At 42.9% G+C, this 14461-nt stretch overlaps 1 protein-coding gene across 1 annotated transcript in view; it reads right to left on the bottom strand.

Annotated features, from left to right (window-relative positions):
- The window catches only part of ALDH1L1 (aldehyde dehydrogenase 1 family member L1), a 206773-nt gene extending 204442 nt beyond the window's left edge, over positions 1 to 2331 (bottom strand). The window contains exon 1 of the mRNA XM_068253079.1: positions 2310 to 2331. The gene's annotated coding sequence lies outside the window, so the exon portion shown is untranslated. The remainder of the gene's footprint in view (positions 1 to 2309) is intronic.
- Positions 2332 to 14461: the final 12130 nt, after the last annotated feature.

Raw genomic sequence — 14461 nt, 5'->3', positions numbered from 1 at the left:
ACAATTTGCTACTAATGTTTTATTAATTATCAGTACTACAAATACAAATCATTACATCATAAGTCTTTTTTCACGTCGGTGTCACCTAAACAAGTATTGATAATTGTGTGAAATGTACAATTTATATAAAAAAATCCACCCCGATCAGTTCTTTATTGCTGCTCACACTAAGCCTGCACCATGTCATGCCTCAGTCTTCTGTCCTTTTTCAAGGAACACATCAAGTTCCTTACTCAACTGATGCAAAATGTAAATTATGTTCCACTATATAGGTAGTCCCCGGTTAATGAATGAGATAGGGACTGTAGGTTCGTTCCTAACCTGAATCTGGTCGGAGCACTGTGCCATCTCTGTCCCCTGTACCTCCTCTGTGCCTCCAGTGTCCCCTTCTGTGTCACCTCTGCCCTCTGTACCTGCTTATAGAAGTTTAAAAGCCATTTTTTCTTAGATGTTTTAAAAATCGATTTTCTCGAAAACTACAAGTCCAATTAGAATTTTTTTTTACTTGTTCCCATGGAAACACAGAATCCATGCCATTCGTATCGGCGGGTCGTTCGTAAGTCGGGCGTTTGTAAGTTGGGGACTACTTGTACTTTTATCAGAAAATTGTTTATGGTATATACGCATTGAGTTTCCAGGTTTACAAAGTACAGATTAGATTTATACTAGTATGTGCAAATGGTTAAAATAGTATATCTGTAACGATTGGTGTCAGCACACAGAGAGAATCTGATTGGTGATGATCTGCAGAATCATCAACAATACAGATGTATACTTGATTATGGATGATCTGCAGAATCACCAATAATACAAGTATGACTAACCTCTGGACACCTAATGAGTAAAGTGCTAGATGAACTGAAGGCTATCTCCCGAGGGGCGGGGGATGTCAATGGCTCGGCCAAGAGCCACCTGAGGGGCAGGTGGCCCTGGGCAGTGCAGAAACTATCTCCTTGATAGTGAGGACCTGGTAACCAGGGATAATGATATCAGATGGTAAACTGTACTGCAGCCAGGGTAAGAGACCACTGGCTGCTAACAGGCCAGACTCTCTGAGGAGCGGGAGTCCTGGTTGCAGCTGACACCTGGTGGAATGGTGTTACTGTTAGTACAGTTAGACTGACCACTCAGGGAGAGCGACAGCTTGAGTGGTCGGGCAGGCCAGGTTGGCAACACACGAGCAGATCAGGTACAGAGAGAGAGAGACTGATTCGGTAACAGGGTACAGGCAGGGTCTGGCAACAGGTAGGCAGATATGCAGAGGTACCGAATCAGAAAGCAAGAGAAAGGTCGACAGAGCAAATGGTCATAACATATAAGTATAACAAAGTCCTAGACTGGGGTGTGAGTTCCTTGGTCTCCTAAGTGTTCCTAAGCTTGAGTGTGTGGTCCTTGGTCACAACACCCTGGAACTGGTCTAAATGATAACACAGCAATGACACAGTATCCCTAAGCTTGTGTGTGAGGTCCTTGTTCACAACACGCTGGAACTGGTCTAAAGTATAACACAGCAATGACACAGTATCCCTAAGCTTGTTGTGTGTGAGGTCCTTGGTCACAACACCCTGGAACTGGTCTAAAGTATAACACATCAATGACACAGTATCCCTAAGCTTGGGTGTAAGGTCCTTGGTCACAACACCCTGGAACTGGTCTAAGATATAACACAAACGTAATCTGGCTAAGTGTGAATTCCCAGGTCCTCCTGGTTCTAACACACTGTGAGATCTGACTGGTCTGAGTGCTCACACGTTAGTATTCGCAACGGCAGACAACCAGCATCCCTGGCAGATTCCATCCAGTGCAAGTCATCAGATTAGGTAAGGACCAGCAATGTTCATATCATATCTATATGTCAGTGTCTAAGTGGTGCAATTCAGATAGCTGAGTCCAAGAGATCCACCAACATTTCCAATGCTAAACTTAGTATTTATAATGAGGTTATATGACTATACAAGACTTGTACATAGCAATATACCAGCATTATAAATGTTAAGTACAGCATTTGAAATGTTGGTAGATCTCTTGGACTCGGCAATTTTCAAAGTAGCTTACGAGCTGAAAAAGTGTGGGCACCCCTGCTTTAGAATGTATATTTGCCCCCTACTGTCTAACTATTAATATGATTTGATTTTGCAGATCTACATCATGTTGTGAGGCTGATTGGCCACAGTTTTGTTTATTGGGCCCAGAGGAGAGCTTAAGCCTGCTCTTATACAGACAGTTGCCCAAAATACTACATTGGTCGTACTACACGCCCTACACACTAACTAAATTATTTATAAATAATTATTGTAAAAATAAAGCACCTTTTTCATTATGTTATTTTCACTGCAGTTCCTCTTTAAATCCACTTGTTTTGTTGTTGTGGTTTTCCTTTCTTGTGACCCCACCTTGTCCTGTCGTTCTGGAAGCTCTGGAATAACTGAGCGTCTGCGCCCCCCTCCCCAACCCCAACCCCACCATTACGTGTGTCCCTTCTGCTCAGCCGAAGGGCACCCAGCCCCAAGCAGGGACTATTTTCGGTATTGGTATTGCAGATCACGCTGTGAGAACACTGAGTGACTGAGTGACAACACATTTCTAGGAATTGGAAATAGGAGATGCCAACACTATAAACTGCTGTTTCATGTTTACCTATCGGCGGATCCCAATGACCAGCATCCCCAGGCACATAAACCTGCAAGTGACACAACTCCAGCCAAAGAAGTAATGCCAGTCTAGAGCTCATTTACATGACAGAAATTAAAGAGCGCTTCCAAAAAAATGTGTGTGGTTTTGTGTATCTACATGTCACTTTGTGCGTTTTAATGCTTTTTGGTTTGGATTTTTACCCTCATCATGTGTTCTTGTATGCTTTAAGACATGCATTTTTCGCATACGCTTTTAGAAACGTCATTTAGGTGATTAAAGAATATGTGTGCCAAAATGTATAAAAATATGCGCTACATTTGCTGCCATGCAAAGTATATAGTCTTGTCACTAGCTGTCTCTCAGAGTGGATCATAATCTATTCTCTAATAAGGTCACACACGGTTTCCATCAACCAGTCACTTCAAAGGGGATAACCATTTAAATAGCTGTTTATTTTGGTGGACTTCCACCAGCATTATTACCACAGCCATCTCCATAACCACGGCAATATGCCGCACCTCTTTGTTTACTAAGGGCCCGTTTCCACTAGGAGTGGTGCGATGCGGCCGCATCGCACCGCAGGTGTCCTGAAACACATGCACAGCAATGGAAGAGTTTCCACTGTGTGCATGTTGTGCGGAGCGATCCGAAAATCTGCAACATGCTGCAGATTCTCGCACGGCGCATCCGCCCGCAGCCGCGTCCTATCCCCTCAATTGACTTCCGCATCGGGAGATGCGGAAGTGATGCGGCCGGCGGTGGAAGTGATGCGATGCGGCTAGGTAGCCACATTCGCATCAGTAAGAAGTGGAAACGGGCCCTTACAACAGATTTCTCAGTTATCAGTAATTTGTAAAATAAGCTTTAAATTAAACTCAGCTGAGTTAACAAAAAAAAAAGATTGGCATCACAGAGAAACCGTAAAAAGAAAACCAGCAGAAACATTCTTTTCTTTTTTTCATAAATATTTCTCTTAAATGTGAAAACTAAAAACAACATGGTAGGTAAGCTAAATAAAGAATTTTTAATTGGATGATTTATTCTATTGTTTCCAGTTAATGTGGAATTTGATCCCACTTTAAAGTTAGAATTCAGCCTTATTTTCATGCATTTCATCACGCCCACCCCCCCCCCCCCCATAAGCCCCCGGCCGCGCTTACCGCCAGAACACGCAGGCCCGTGATTAGGGAAAGGGAAGAAGCCTTTCCTGAACCAATCAGGGTGCCCATAAGCAAAGATCATGGCTTCAATGAGATGCCAATGAGCTTTGTGCTTACATAGTTACATAGTTACATAGTTATTTTGGTTGAAAAAAGACATACGTCCATCGAGTTCAACCAGTACAAAGTACAACTCCAGCCCGTCCCCCACATACCCCTGTTGATCCAGAGGAAGGCGAAAAAACCCCCACAAGGCATGGTCCAATTAGCCCCAAAAGAGAAAAATTCCTTCCTGACTCCAGATGGCAATCAGATAAAATCCCTGGATCAACATCATTAGGCATAACCTAGTAATTGTAGCCATGGATGTCTTTCAACGCAAGGAAAGCATCTAAGCCCCCTTTAAATGCAGGTATAGAGTTTGCCATAACGACTTCCTGTGGCAATGCATTCCACATCTTAATCACTCTTACTGTAAAGAACCCTTTCCTAAATAAATGGCTAAAACGTTTTTCCTCCATGCGCAGCTCATGTCCTCTAGTCCTTTGAGAAGGCCTAGGGACAAAAAGCTCATCCGCCAAGCTATTATATTGCCCTCTGATGTATTTATACATGTTAATTAGATCTCCTCTAAGGCGTCTTTTCTCTAGACTAAATAAACCCAGTTTATCTAACCTTTCTTGGTAAGCGAGACCTTCCATCCCACGTATCAATTTTGTAGCTCGTCTCTGCACCTGCTCTAAAACTGCAATATCTTTTTTGTAATGTGGTGCCCAGAACTGAATTCCATTTTTCAGATGTGGCCTTACTAGAGAGTTAAACAGGGGCAATATTATGCATTTTTTATTTCCCTTTTAATGCATCCCAAAATGTTGTTCGCTTTAGCTGCAGCGGCTTGGCATTGAGTACGATTATTTAACTTGTTGTCAATGAGTACTCCTAAGTCCTTCTCCAAGTTTGATGTCCCCAACTGCATCCCATTTATTTTGTATGGTGCTAGACCATTGGTACGACCAAAATGCATGACTTTACATTTGTCAACATTGAATTTCATCTGCCATTTATGTGCCCATATAGCCATCCTATCCAGATCCTGTTGCAATATGTCCCTATCTTCCTGAGAGTTGATGATTCTGCACAATTTTGTATCATCTGCAAAAATAGCAACATTGCTCACTACTGCATCTACTAGGTCATTAATAAATACATTGAAGACAGAGAGTGTAAGGACATCCAGTGGTCAAAAAAAAAATGCATGCAAAAAAAAAAAAACATTTCACACTACATTTTACATGTATTAAATGACATAGAAATGAAATAGAAATAAATGAATACTTCCTTCCCCCCTCCCTGAACCCCCCACCCACCATAGACACCAAAATTAAAACACTAGTTTAAAAAAATGACAGCATTTTTAAAAAAATGACATAAAATTGTTATGTTAGGGACTCTGCTTTTCTACTATGTATGGCATGAGGGTATATTACTGTTATATTTGCATATAAGGGGTTGTAATTAGTGACGGATGCAAAACTGAAAAAATGCTCCTTTATTTCCAAATAAAATATTGTCACCATAAATTGTACTAAGGATATAATTTAAATGTTGTAATAAGCACATGGGCAAATTAAATATGTGGGTTTTATTCACAGTAGTATGTTTTATTTGAAAACTATAATGGCCGAAAAGAAATAATGAATTTTTTCCTTATTATTCCCGTTAAAATGCATTTAGCATAAAATAATTCTTAGCATAATTAACCACCCAAAGAAATCATAATTGGTGTTGAAAAAAAAGGTATTTTTGTTGTGCCAAGTAGTGATAAAGTTATTGGCGAATGAAAGGGAGGAGCGCTGACAGGTGAATATTGCTCTGGTCCGTTAGGGTAAAAACCCTTGGGGTTGAAGTGGTTAAGATCACACCTTAAAATGTCTCTAATGTGTTCTGCAATATTGGCATGAATGGAGATTTTAAACCAAAACATTTTTTTAATTATAATTATTTAGTATTAATATAGCTCCAACTTCTTCCGCAGTGATGTACAGAGTATATTGTCTTGTCACTAATCACAGTCTAACCCCTACCATAGTCATATGTCTGTATGTATCGTGTAGTGTATGTTTCATAGTCTAGGGCTAATTTAGGGGGAAGCCAATAACTTTTATGTATATGTTTTAATGATGTTGGAGGAAACCGGAGTGCCCAGAGGAAACCCACAGAAACACGGGTAGAACATACAAACTCCATGCAGAAGGAGAGAGTGCTGCCCTCGACAGTAGGATATAGCAAGGCAGCGTTTTAAGGCCATGATACCGTCTTTACAAACATAGCCTTTGGTTTATTCAGGAAGGCCGTATGAACTGGTGTAATAATGTACAAAGCAGCTTGTGGCAACTATGTGGATTTCTGTTTATTGACGTTGTTCAGTGAAATAAGCAAGCGTTGATTATCTGCTCAGGGTCGCTGCACTCTGCTTGTTTGTCTCACTTTGTTAACTAGCGTAAGCCTCTGTGTTTATGCACCGCTGTCTCCGTGGTTACTGACTGTGTGTCCTGCCGCAGAACTGGCCGCCCACCAAATATGACTTTGTACAGATAGTAATCTGTCCCATGACAGGGCTCTCATCCAGCGCTGAGTCAGATCCAGGAGTGTTGAGCACAATGGTGCGGTTCTATCATGCGGCCACACAGTGGAGCCTGCTACACATGGAAATACATACGGCTATAAACGCTCACTCTCTCCCCCAAACCATAACTCAAACAAATGTAACTCTATATGACTGTGAGACAATGATGACACTAACTACTGTATAAAATTAGGCCTTTTATAGGGGTTTAAAAAAAACCCTAAAAATGGGTTTATTAAAGGGAACCTTGAAGGGACACTATGGCGAAAAATTGTAAAATATAAAATATGTGCAAACAGACAAATAAGAAGTACGTTTTTCCAGAGTAAAATGAGCCATAAATTACTTTTCTCCTATAATGCTGTCACAGTAGATAATAGAAATCTGACAGAAGCGACAGGTTTTGGACTAGTCTATCTCTTCATAGGGGATTCTCAGCAAGGCTTTTCTTCTTTATGAAGATATTCCCTAAAAAGGATTTATACAAAGATGCTGGCCAGCTTAACTGCTCGCTACACAGTTTTTTGGTAGTTGGACGGAGCAACTGCCATTCACTAAGTGCTTTTGAAAATAAATAAATCCCTGAGAATTCCCCATGAAGAGATGGACTAGTCCAAAACCTGTCGCTTCTGTCAGATTTCTACTACCTACTGTAAGTGACAGCAACACAGGAGAAAAGTCATTTATGGCTTATTTTACTTTGGAACAAAATACTTTATATTTGTATATGTTTGCACATATTTTAAATTTTAAAATTTTGCGCCATAGTGCCCCTTTAACTTAGCATAAAGAAAACAGTTTAACTTAACTGGGGCTTCCTGCAGATGTCCTGTGCCCGCGCCGGGACAAACCGATCCTCCGGTCCCCCGCAGCAAGTAAGTTTTGTTTCCGGGCAGTCGTTGACCACTGGGCCTTCGCGGCCCTGGCTGTGCGTCCTTAATCATGCTCCCGTCACTGTCCTGCGCATGCCCAGTACGGGAAAATCTTATACTGTGCAGGATGCTCCTGGCAACGGGAGCGTGATTGAGGACACACGTGACCAGAGACGTGCAGGCGCAGTGGCCACCGGCCAGTCGTTGGAAACCAAACAAGCTAGCTGCGATGGACCGGAGGTTCGGTTTGTCCCGGTGCAGGCACAGGGCTGCTGCAGGGGGCCGGTAGAAACCCCAAGTAAATTAAACTCTTTTTTTTACCCTCAGTTAAGGTTCCCTTTAAATTCCTAACGTAAACCAACACAAACTTCAATCAACAAAAAAAACTGAAATTTTATATCAAACAACACAATAAAATCTGCAGTAAAACTCAAATGTCAGCCTCTTGCCTGGGCAACATTACCCAAAGTCCAGACTTTTCAACCAACATTGAGCCATTACCCCCGATAAAAATGAGCCTGCAACAATTATGGAGGGAGGGTGGCTGCAGGTAAGCTCCTCAGGTAAAGCGGTACAGCAGTAAAACTCCATATATTTATATGGGTCGCCAGTATTACCCTCTCATATGCCTGCCATAATACTGTCCACCAATAATCTTAACGTGAACCAGAGACGAAGCACCCTCAAGTATTTTACCATATATATCAGTGGGAACATTAGAGAGAAAAGACCTACCCTGCTCTCTGTTTCATCCTTCACTGCTCAACCTGCTTCTAATCAGCCCTGATAAAATCCCCAACTGAGCATTCAGTCTGGCTTTGCTCAGAAATCATTATAGCTGAGTCATTATAGCAGAGCCAGAAGGGGGCAGGCTTGGGCTTGAAAAGACATTAGAAAAGACAGACTCAGCTATAATGATTCCTGCTCAGTCTGGGATTTTATCAGGGCTGATGACAAACAGGCTGAGCAGTGAGAGATAAAACAAGAGCAGGGTAGGTGTTTTCTCTAATGTTCCCACTGATATATATGTTAAAATACTTGAGGGTGCTTCGTCTCTGGTTCACTTTAAGGCCCCTTTCACACTGGTGCGTTGCATTGGCCTATTTTACCACAGGTCAACGCTGCACCAATAAAAAGCTATGGAGCCTATCATAACTGTCTGGTGCGATGCGCCGGTAGTGATATTTTTGCCGCACGGCCGATGATAGAGCATCCGTGCATTGGTGGCCATTTTGCGCAGCACCATGTGGCGGACCAGAATTAATGTAAGTCTATGATGACGCGATTTTTAAAAAAAATTTCACGTTGTGACGCACATGCGCAGAATCATATTTTTTCAATACACTTTCACGCAATTCATATTTCTGCCACAGGAAGTGAGCACTACAGACCCTCACTTCCTGCTTGGCTTTCAGATAGAAAGGGGATTAGCATTCCCAATGGGTTACACGCACTACAGTTCTCTCATTCTCACCATCCAACTCGCTACAAATTCGTGCAAAACTCTCAAAAAACTTACAAATTCAATGGATGCAAGAATTCTGAAGGTGCTATCAAATAAGGGGTCCTATGTTAATGCATAACTTGACCTGCTAAGATGTTTTTGATTGAAATAGCTTTTTGATTGTAGTAAATGCTGCAAATTCAACAAATGACCATTTTCAGATCTTTACAGTCTATAAAATGTCTTAAAACTCTGTTGTGCGTAGTAATTTAGAACAGTGCATTTAAAGTTTTTTTATTTTTGAATAAATCTGGTTATCATGAGGAGGTTCATTCAGTCACATTTGAATAATACTATAATGGTTGATGACTAAAAGATGATGATGACTGCCACTTGCATCCACTATTTAGGAAAATCAGAGAAAAATATAATGTGCGTAATAATTTGGAACATGGTGTATATGTTGTCACGTTGCCTCTTCAAACAGCATGTTGCTCACTTTGGTGTCCATATTTCAACATCAGATTTGGGCCCTATGTATCATGCAATTGTAATATAGTAAGTACTTTAGGAAGAAGTGGGGGAGACATGGCAATGCTGGGGCTTGCAGTGCAGTTGGCTGGCGCATAAGTGGGGTCTTTCTAGGGAAAACATCTCGGCACAGTACCGGCATTTATGAGTCACGGGGAGATAACGCTTTCTGCGGACACAGCTAGACGAACTGGATCGCTCTGGATCTATGAATCACTGTTACAGAGAGCGCTGCACCTATTCACAGTGCCAGGTCCAAAATTACAAACACACAATGGCCTCCTGTTTATACAGAATTCTCTGAGGTGAAGAGAACGTGCTTAATCAAGAGTGAAGACCAGACACGCTCAGTACCTCCAAATACAGCGACCGTGAAATAAATAACATTAACTGTGACTAATTGTGAATATTGGGGGATACATGATTGAAATCACAGTTCTTACTTGTGTGTTGTGATGCAGTATTATGCAATGTATTAAAACCCATAGCATTTTCTGCAAGCAACTTTCTGCCTGCACAGAATGTTCTGTGAATATTAATGATGTTTCGTTATATGAAAATCGAATCGTATATATCAGGGGTCCCCAAACTTTTTTGGTGAAGGGCCAGGTCAACATACTTTAGACTGCCGGGGGGCGGAACATACATAAAATGATGTTAAAAAACATTAAATTGAATCTAGGTATTGATTCCTCCCAATCTTGCCCAGAGAACTCCCAGCAGCAGCCATTCAGTCATGCGGCACCCGAAGGGAACGTCTTTGTGCACCAGATACCCAGGTGACAACCTGCTGTCCACTTGGACAGCAGTGTCACTTAAAGCAGAATGGGATTGGAAGCCAGATAATTACTGCTAGCTGGCTGTTACAGCATGTGGATGGGTGGTGCCAGCACTGCATGTCTATATGGGGGTATTTAAAGGTGCAGTGGACCACATCTATAAGTTATACATTTTGTGTTTGAGGGCAAGTAAAAAAGCCTCGGAGGACCACTGGAATATATAAATGACTTCATCGTTTCATGAAAACTTGATTTGTCTGCCTTCCCGTTGACTGAAACATGAATCACTCATTGCACGGAAAAAAAAGCAGACCTGTTGTCCAAATTTTAAATACTAACAAAATCATGAATGCTAAATGGCAGAAAAACACAAAGCAAAAAAATGTAATACAATTGAAATAAATGAGATGTGAGGCGATGTGTGAACCCTGCCTTAGTTACATTGTTGTAAATGGGATCATTCTGATACAAGTGCTCAGTGGGGTAGCTACAGACAGGGCTGGATTTGTACATTTTACCACCCCAGTCCTACTGTCAAATCCACACCGTCCACTGTGTCTCCACCGGTCTTGAGCACCCCTGTCCTATGTTCTCCTGTCCTGAGCTTCCCCATACTGTGCTGCACACGACTGCTAATCCCTGTGAAAGGTGGCCATGGACCGGGTCTGTGACTGCTGTGGCTTACATGTTTGGCAGTTTACCTTCCTAAGTGTGCCAGCCCCCCCCCCCCCCCCCTTTTCTTTCTAGTTACCTAGGCCATGGCCTTTGTGGCCATCTTGCCATGGCTACGCTCTGTAGCCCCTGTGCAAATTTTACAATCCCCCCTCCCTTATCCCCAAACGCTGTATGTATAATCCCATGTTACAGATTACAAAAACTGGCTTTATAAAGAAAACTACATAAGGCTGGATTCACTGTGATCTATTTCATTACACACGTTATAATTAGTGTGAACTGCAATGGAGACTGGACATACATTTTAATGCAAAGTCTGCATGCAGTGAGTTAGAATAACGCAATCAGGTACAACACTTTACTGTAAACAGCCCTATAGATTTATAGAGGTAGTGAGTTACATAGCTACATCCTTAGTTTGGTTGAAAAAAGACATCCGTCCATTAAGTTTGACCAGAAAAAATAAAAAAAACACCAACCTGAGCCTGCACATATCCCCAGAGGAAGGCTAAAAACCTTACAATGCCTGGGCAAATTAGCTTTAAAAGAAAAACAAATTCCTTGCCGACTCCAGATGGCAGTCAGATAAATCCCTGGATCAACTCTCCTGGGAATTATCTAATAATTATAGCCGTGGGTGCCCCACAATGCAAGGAAAGCATCCAAGCCCTCTAAATTCAGATATAGAGTTTGCCATAACTACTTCCTGAGGTAAATAAATACAGAGGGTGCTGCAGCACACAACAGGAAAAACAGTGACAGGGGCTCTTGGTTACGCTTTAACACGCTTAAGCTCACCAACTGCGCCAAAGTGTTCCCAATCTGGTGAGTCCTACTCTAACCATGCAATGCTAGTTTTTTTTTTTTTATCAGCAGTCTAGTGGAAACTAATCCAAACTTGGCGCAGTTGATGAGCTGAAGCACGTTAAACCGTAACCAAGTGCCCCTGTCTCTGTTTTTCCTGTTGTGTGCTGCAGCCCCTCTGTGTTTATATATTTCTTGTGGAGATTGGGGATCTCCATGCATGCTTTGCAAAAAAATTGCATTAAAGTTGGTTTGTGCTGCTCACCCTTTGATATTTGATTATAATTTTCCCCTGTGAGCGTGCATAACCACGCCCACCTCTAGCACAGTTAAGCATATAAATGAGTGGATTGCACATGTTCAGATAGTTCATTTGGTAGCTAGTGAAAGGTAAGGTGTTTTTCATTTCCTTTTCTCCCATTTAGTTGACTCTTGGGTTTTTGGATTAGTTCCCACTAGACTGCTGATAAAAAAAAATAGCATTGCATGGTTAGAGTAGGACTCACCAGATTGGGGACACTTTGGGGCAGTTGGTGAGCTTAAGCACGTTAAAGCGCAACCAAGAGCCCATGTCACTGTTTTTCCTGTTGTGTGCTGCAGCCCCTCTGTATTTATATATTTCTTGTGGAGATTGGGGCTCTCCATTGCTGTGTGCATGCTTTGCAAACAAATTGCATTAAAGTTGGTTTGTGCTGCTCACCCCTTGGTAGTTGTTTACTTCCTGAGGTAAGATATTCCAGATTTCAACCACTCTCACCGTGAAGGACCTCTTTCTAGATAGATGGCAAAAACATTTTTTCCTCCATATGCAGGTCATGTCCCCTTGTCCGTTGTACAACCCTAGGGACAAAAGGCTAATCTGCCAAATTTTTGTAACGCCCTCTGATGTATTTATACATGTTAATCAGGTCACCTCTCGATCTCCTTTTATCCAAGCTAAATAAGTCCAGTTTGTCCAACCTTTCTTGGTCAGTGAGCTCTTCCATCCCTCTGATTAATTTAGTTGCATCTTTGTACCCGTTCTAGAAGGTCAATGTCCTTTCTATAGTGTGGTACTCAAAACTGTATCCCATACTTCAGATACCCCTGTTAGGCCACTTCAAACTGCGCATGCGCAAGCACCCTCTTCTCGCGCACATGCAGTACAGAGCCGTCTGGCTTCGGAATGATGAGTGCTTCCGAAGATTGCCGAAGTCTCCTGCAGCAGGAGATTCAAACAAAGGAGTCTGCGGGGGAACGAGGACACTGGGAGGAGAACGGAAAGGCTCTATAGGACCCAGAGCCTTCTCACTCCTTAGGTGATTCTTTTTTTAAAAAATCTACTTCAGACTCAATTTAAATACCAGGACCAAGAGTGTAGCTACAGCCCTAGTGCAAATCTTACACTGCTCCCACTAACACTGCATGTATAATAATTACATGACCACCAACCGCCAAAACCAGCATTCCAAGCACAGCCACTGTGTGAGATGCTTATACAGAGGAAAGGAATGGTTTTGATTACCACCATTTAAAGCTCATGTAGAGGCAATGATTACCACTACAGCACCAAAAAGCCAAAAACTATTGGGCTTTGTGCGAAGCCTCTCTGCTGCAGAAGCCCCAGTACGGCTGCAACCTCTGCATCCTCTATTGCTAGGCCACTGCCCGTGTGTATGGGCCCTACTGCAGGAGAATCCGCCATGCTCTCAGCCTACGGTGCCATAATGCAGATGTTTCTTATGCTATTATGTTTACATGTAGTTGTTCCTTTAAACGCTGTGAAATGCATGTTGAGTGACAAGTCATGTGTCAGCTGGCTCATGTCTTTTCCAAGCCAAAGAAGGCTGCGATCAGTGTCTAGTGTCACTCGCTGCCTTGTCACCACTGCTTGTGTTTCCAACGCCTACTCAGGCGACACTGAGATACATGGAACATCCCAGAATCATAAGGAGGCATGCAAGAGGAGAGTGCAGCTAGAGCCACAGTGGAATGTTTAAATAGAGATTTCACATTTCTAAATTAAATCAAATAAACTAAAAATACAAAAATTGACAGAAACACAGTTGGGTGCTCCACAAGACTTTTTGCGATGTAATGTGATTATAAATGATCTCTCCATCTGCAGCCTGTTAAGAGGTTTCAAAGCTGACGTTGACATTGCTCTATCTTGCAGCCTTGGCAAGCGAAGCTATTTTGCGCACATACATAGGATTGCATGTGATGATGGCCAATCATTGAGCAAAAAAATAAAAAAAAAAGTTAGCTACCTGCGTCAGCTTGTAAGGCACGGAGGACGGCGTCCGCGCCCTCCGTGCTGTTCCGCCGGGTCCCCGCCGCTCAGTAGCCCCCCGAACGGTCCCCGACCGCGCTGCCAGGGTTGGGCTCTCCAGACTGTACAAAGATGGCGGCCGGAGCTGGCCGCGGCTGCGCAGTCCGCATAGCCGCGAGTGTGGCTGCGCAGCTCTAAGGCCAACCCCCCGATCCACGTAACAGGCTGGCCTTAGAGCTGCGCAGCTGCACTCAAGGCTATGCGGACTGCGCAGCCGCGGCCAGCTCCGGCCGCCATCTTTGTACAGTCTGGAGAGCCCGACCCTGGCCGCACGGTCGGAGACCGTTCGGGGGGCTACTGAGCGGCGGGGGCCCGGCGGAACGGCACGGAGGGCGTGGACGGCGTCCTCCGTGCCTTACAAGCTGACGCAGGTAGCTAACTTTTTTTATTTTTTTTCTCAATGATTGGCCTCGTAAGTCCTTTAACCATTTCCCGACTGTTTGTACGTCATTTTACTTATTTTATTTATATAGCTCTGACATATTATGCAGCGCTGTACAGAGTATATTGTCTTGTCACTAACTGTCCCTGAGAGGGGCTCACAATCTAGTCCCTACCATATTTATATGTCTGTGTATGTATTGTGTAGTGCATGTATCACTGATCTGGGGCCAATTTTAGGGGA

Source organism: Hyperolius riggenbachi, chromosome 9 (assembly GCF_040937935.1).
Source record: "Hyperolius riggenbachi isolate aHypRig1 chromosome 9, aHypRig1.pri, whole genome shotgun sequence".
Lineage (NCBI taxonomy): Eukaryota > Metazoa > Chordata > Amphibia > Anura > Hyperoliidae > Hyperolius > Hyperolius riggenbachi.
This window is presented reverse-complemented; position numbering and strand designations above follow the sequence as displayed.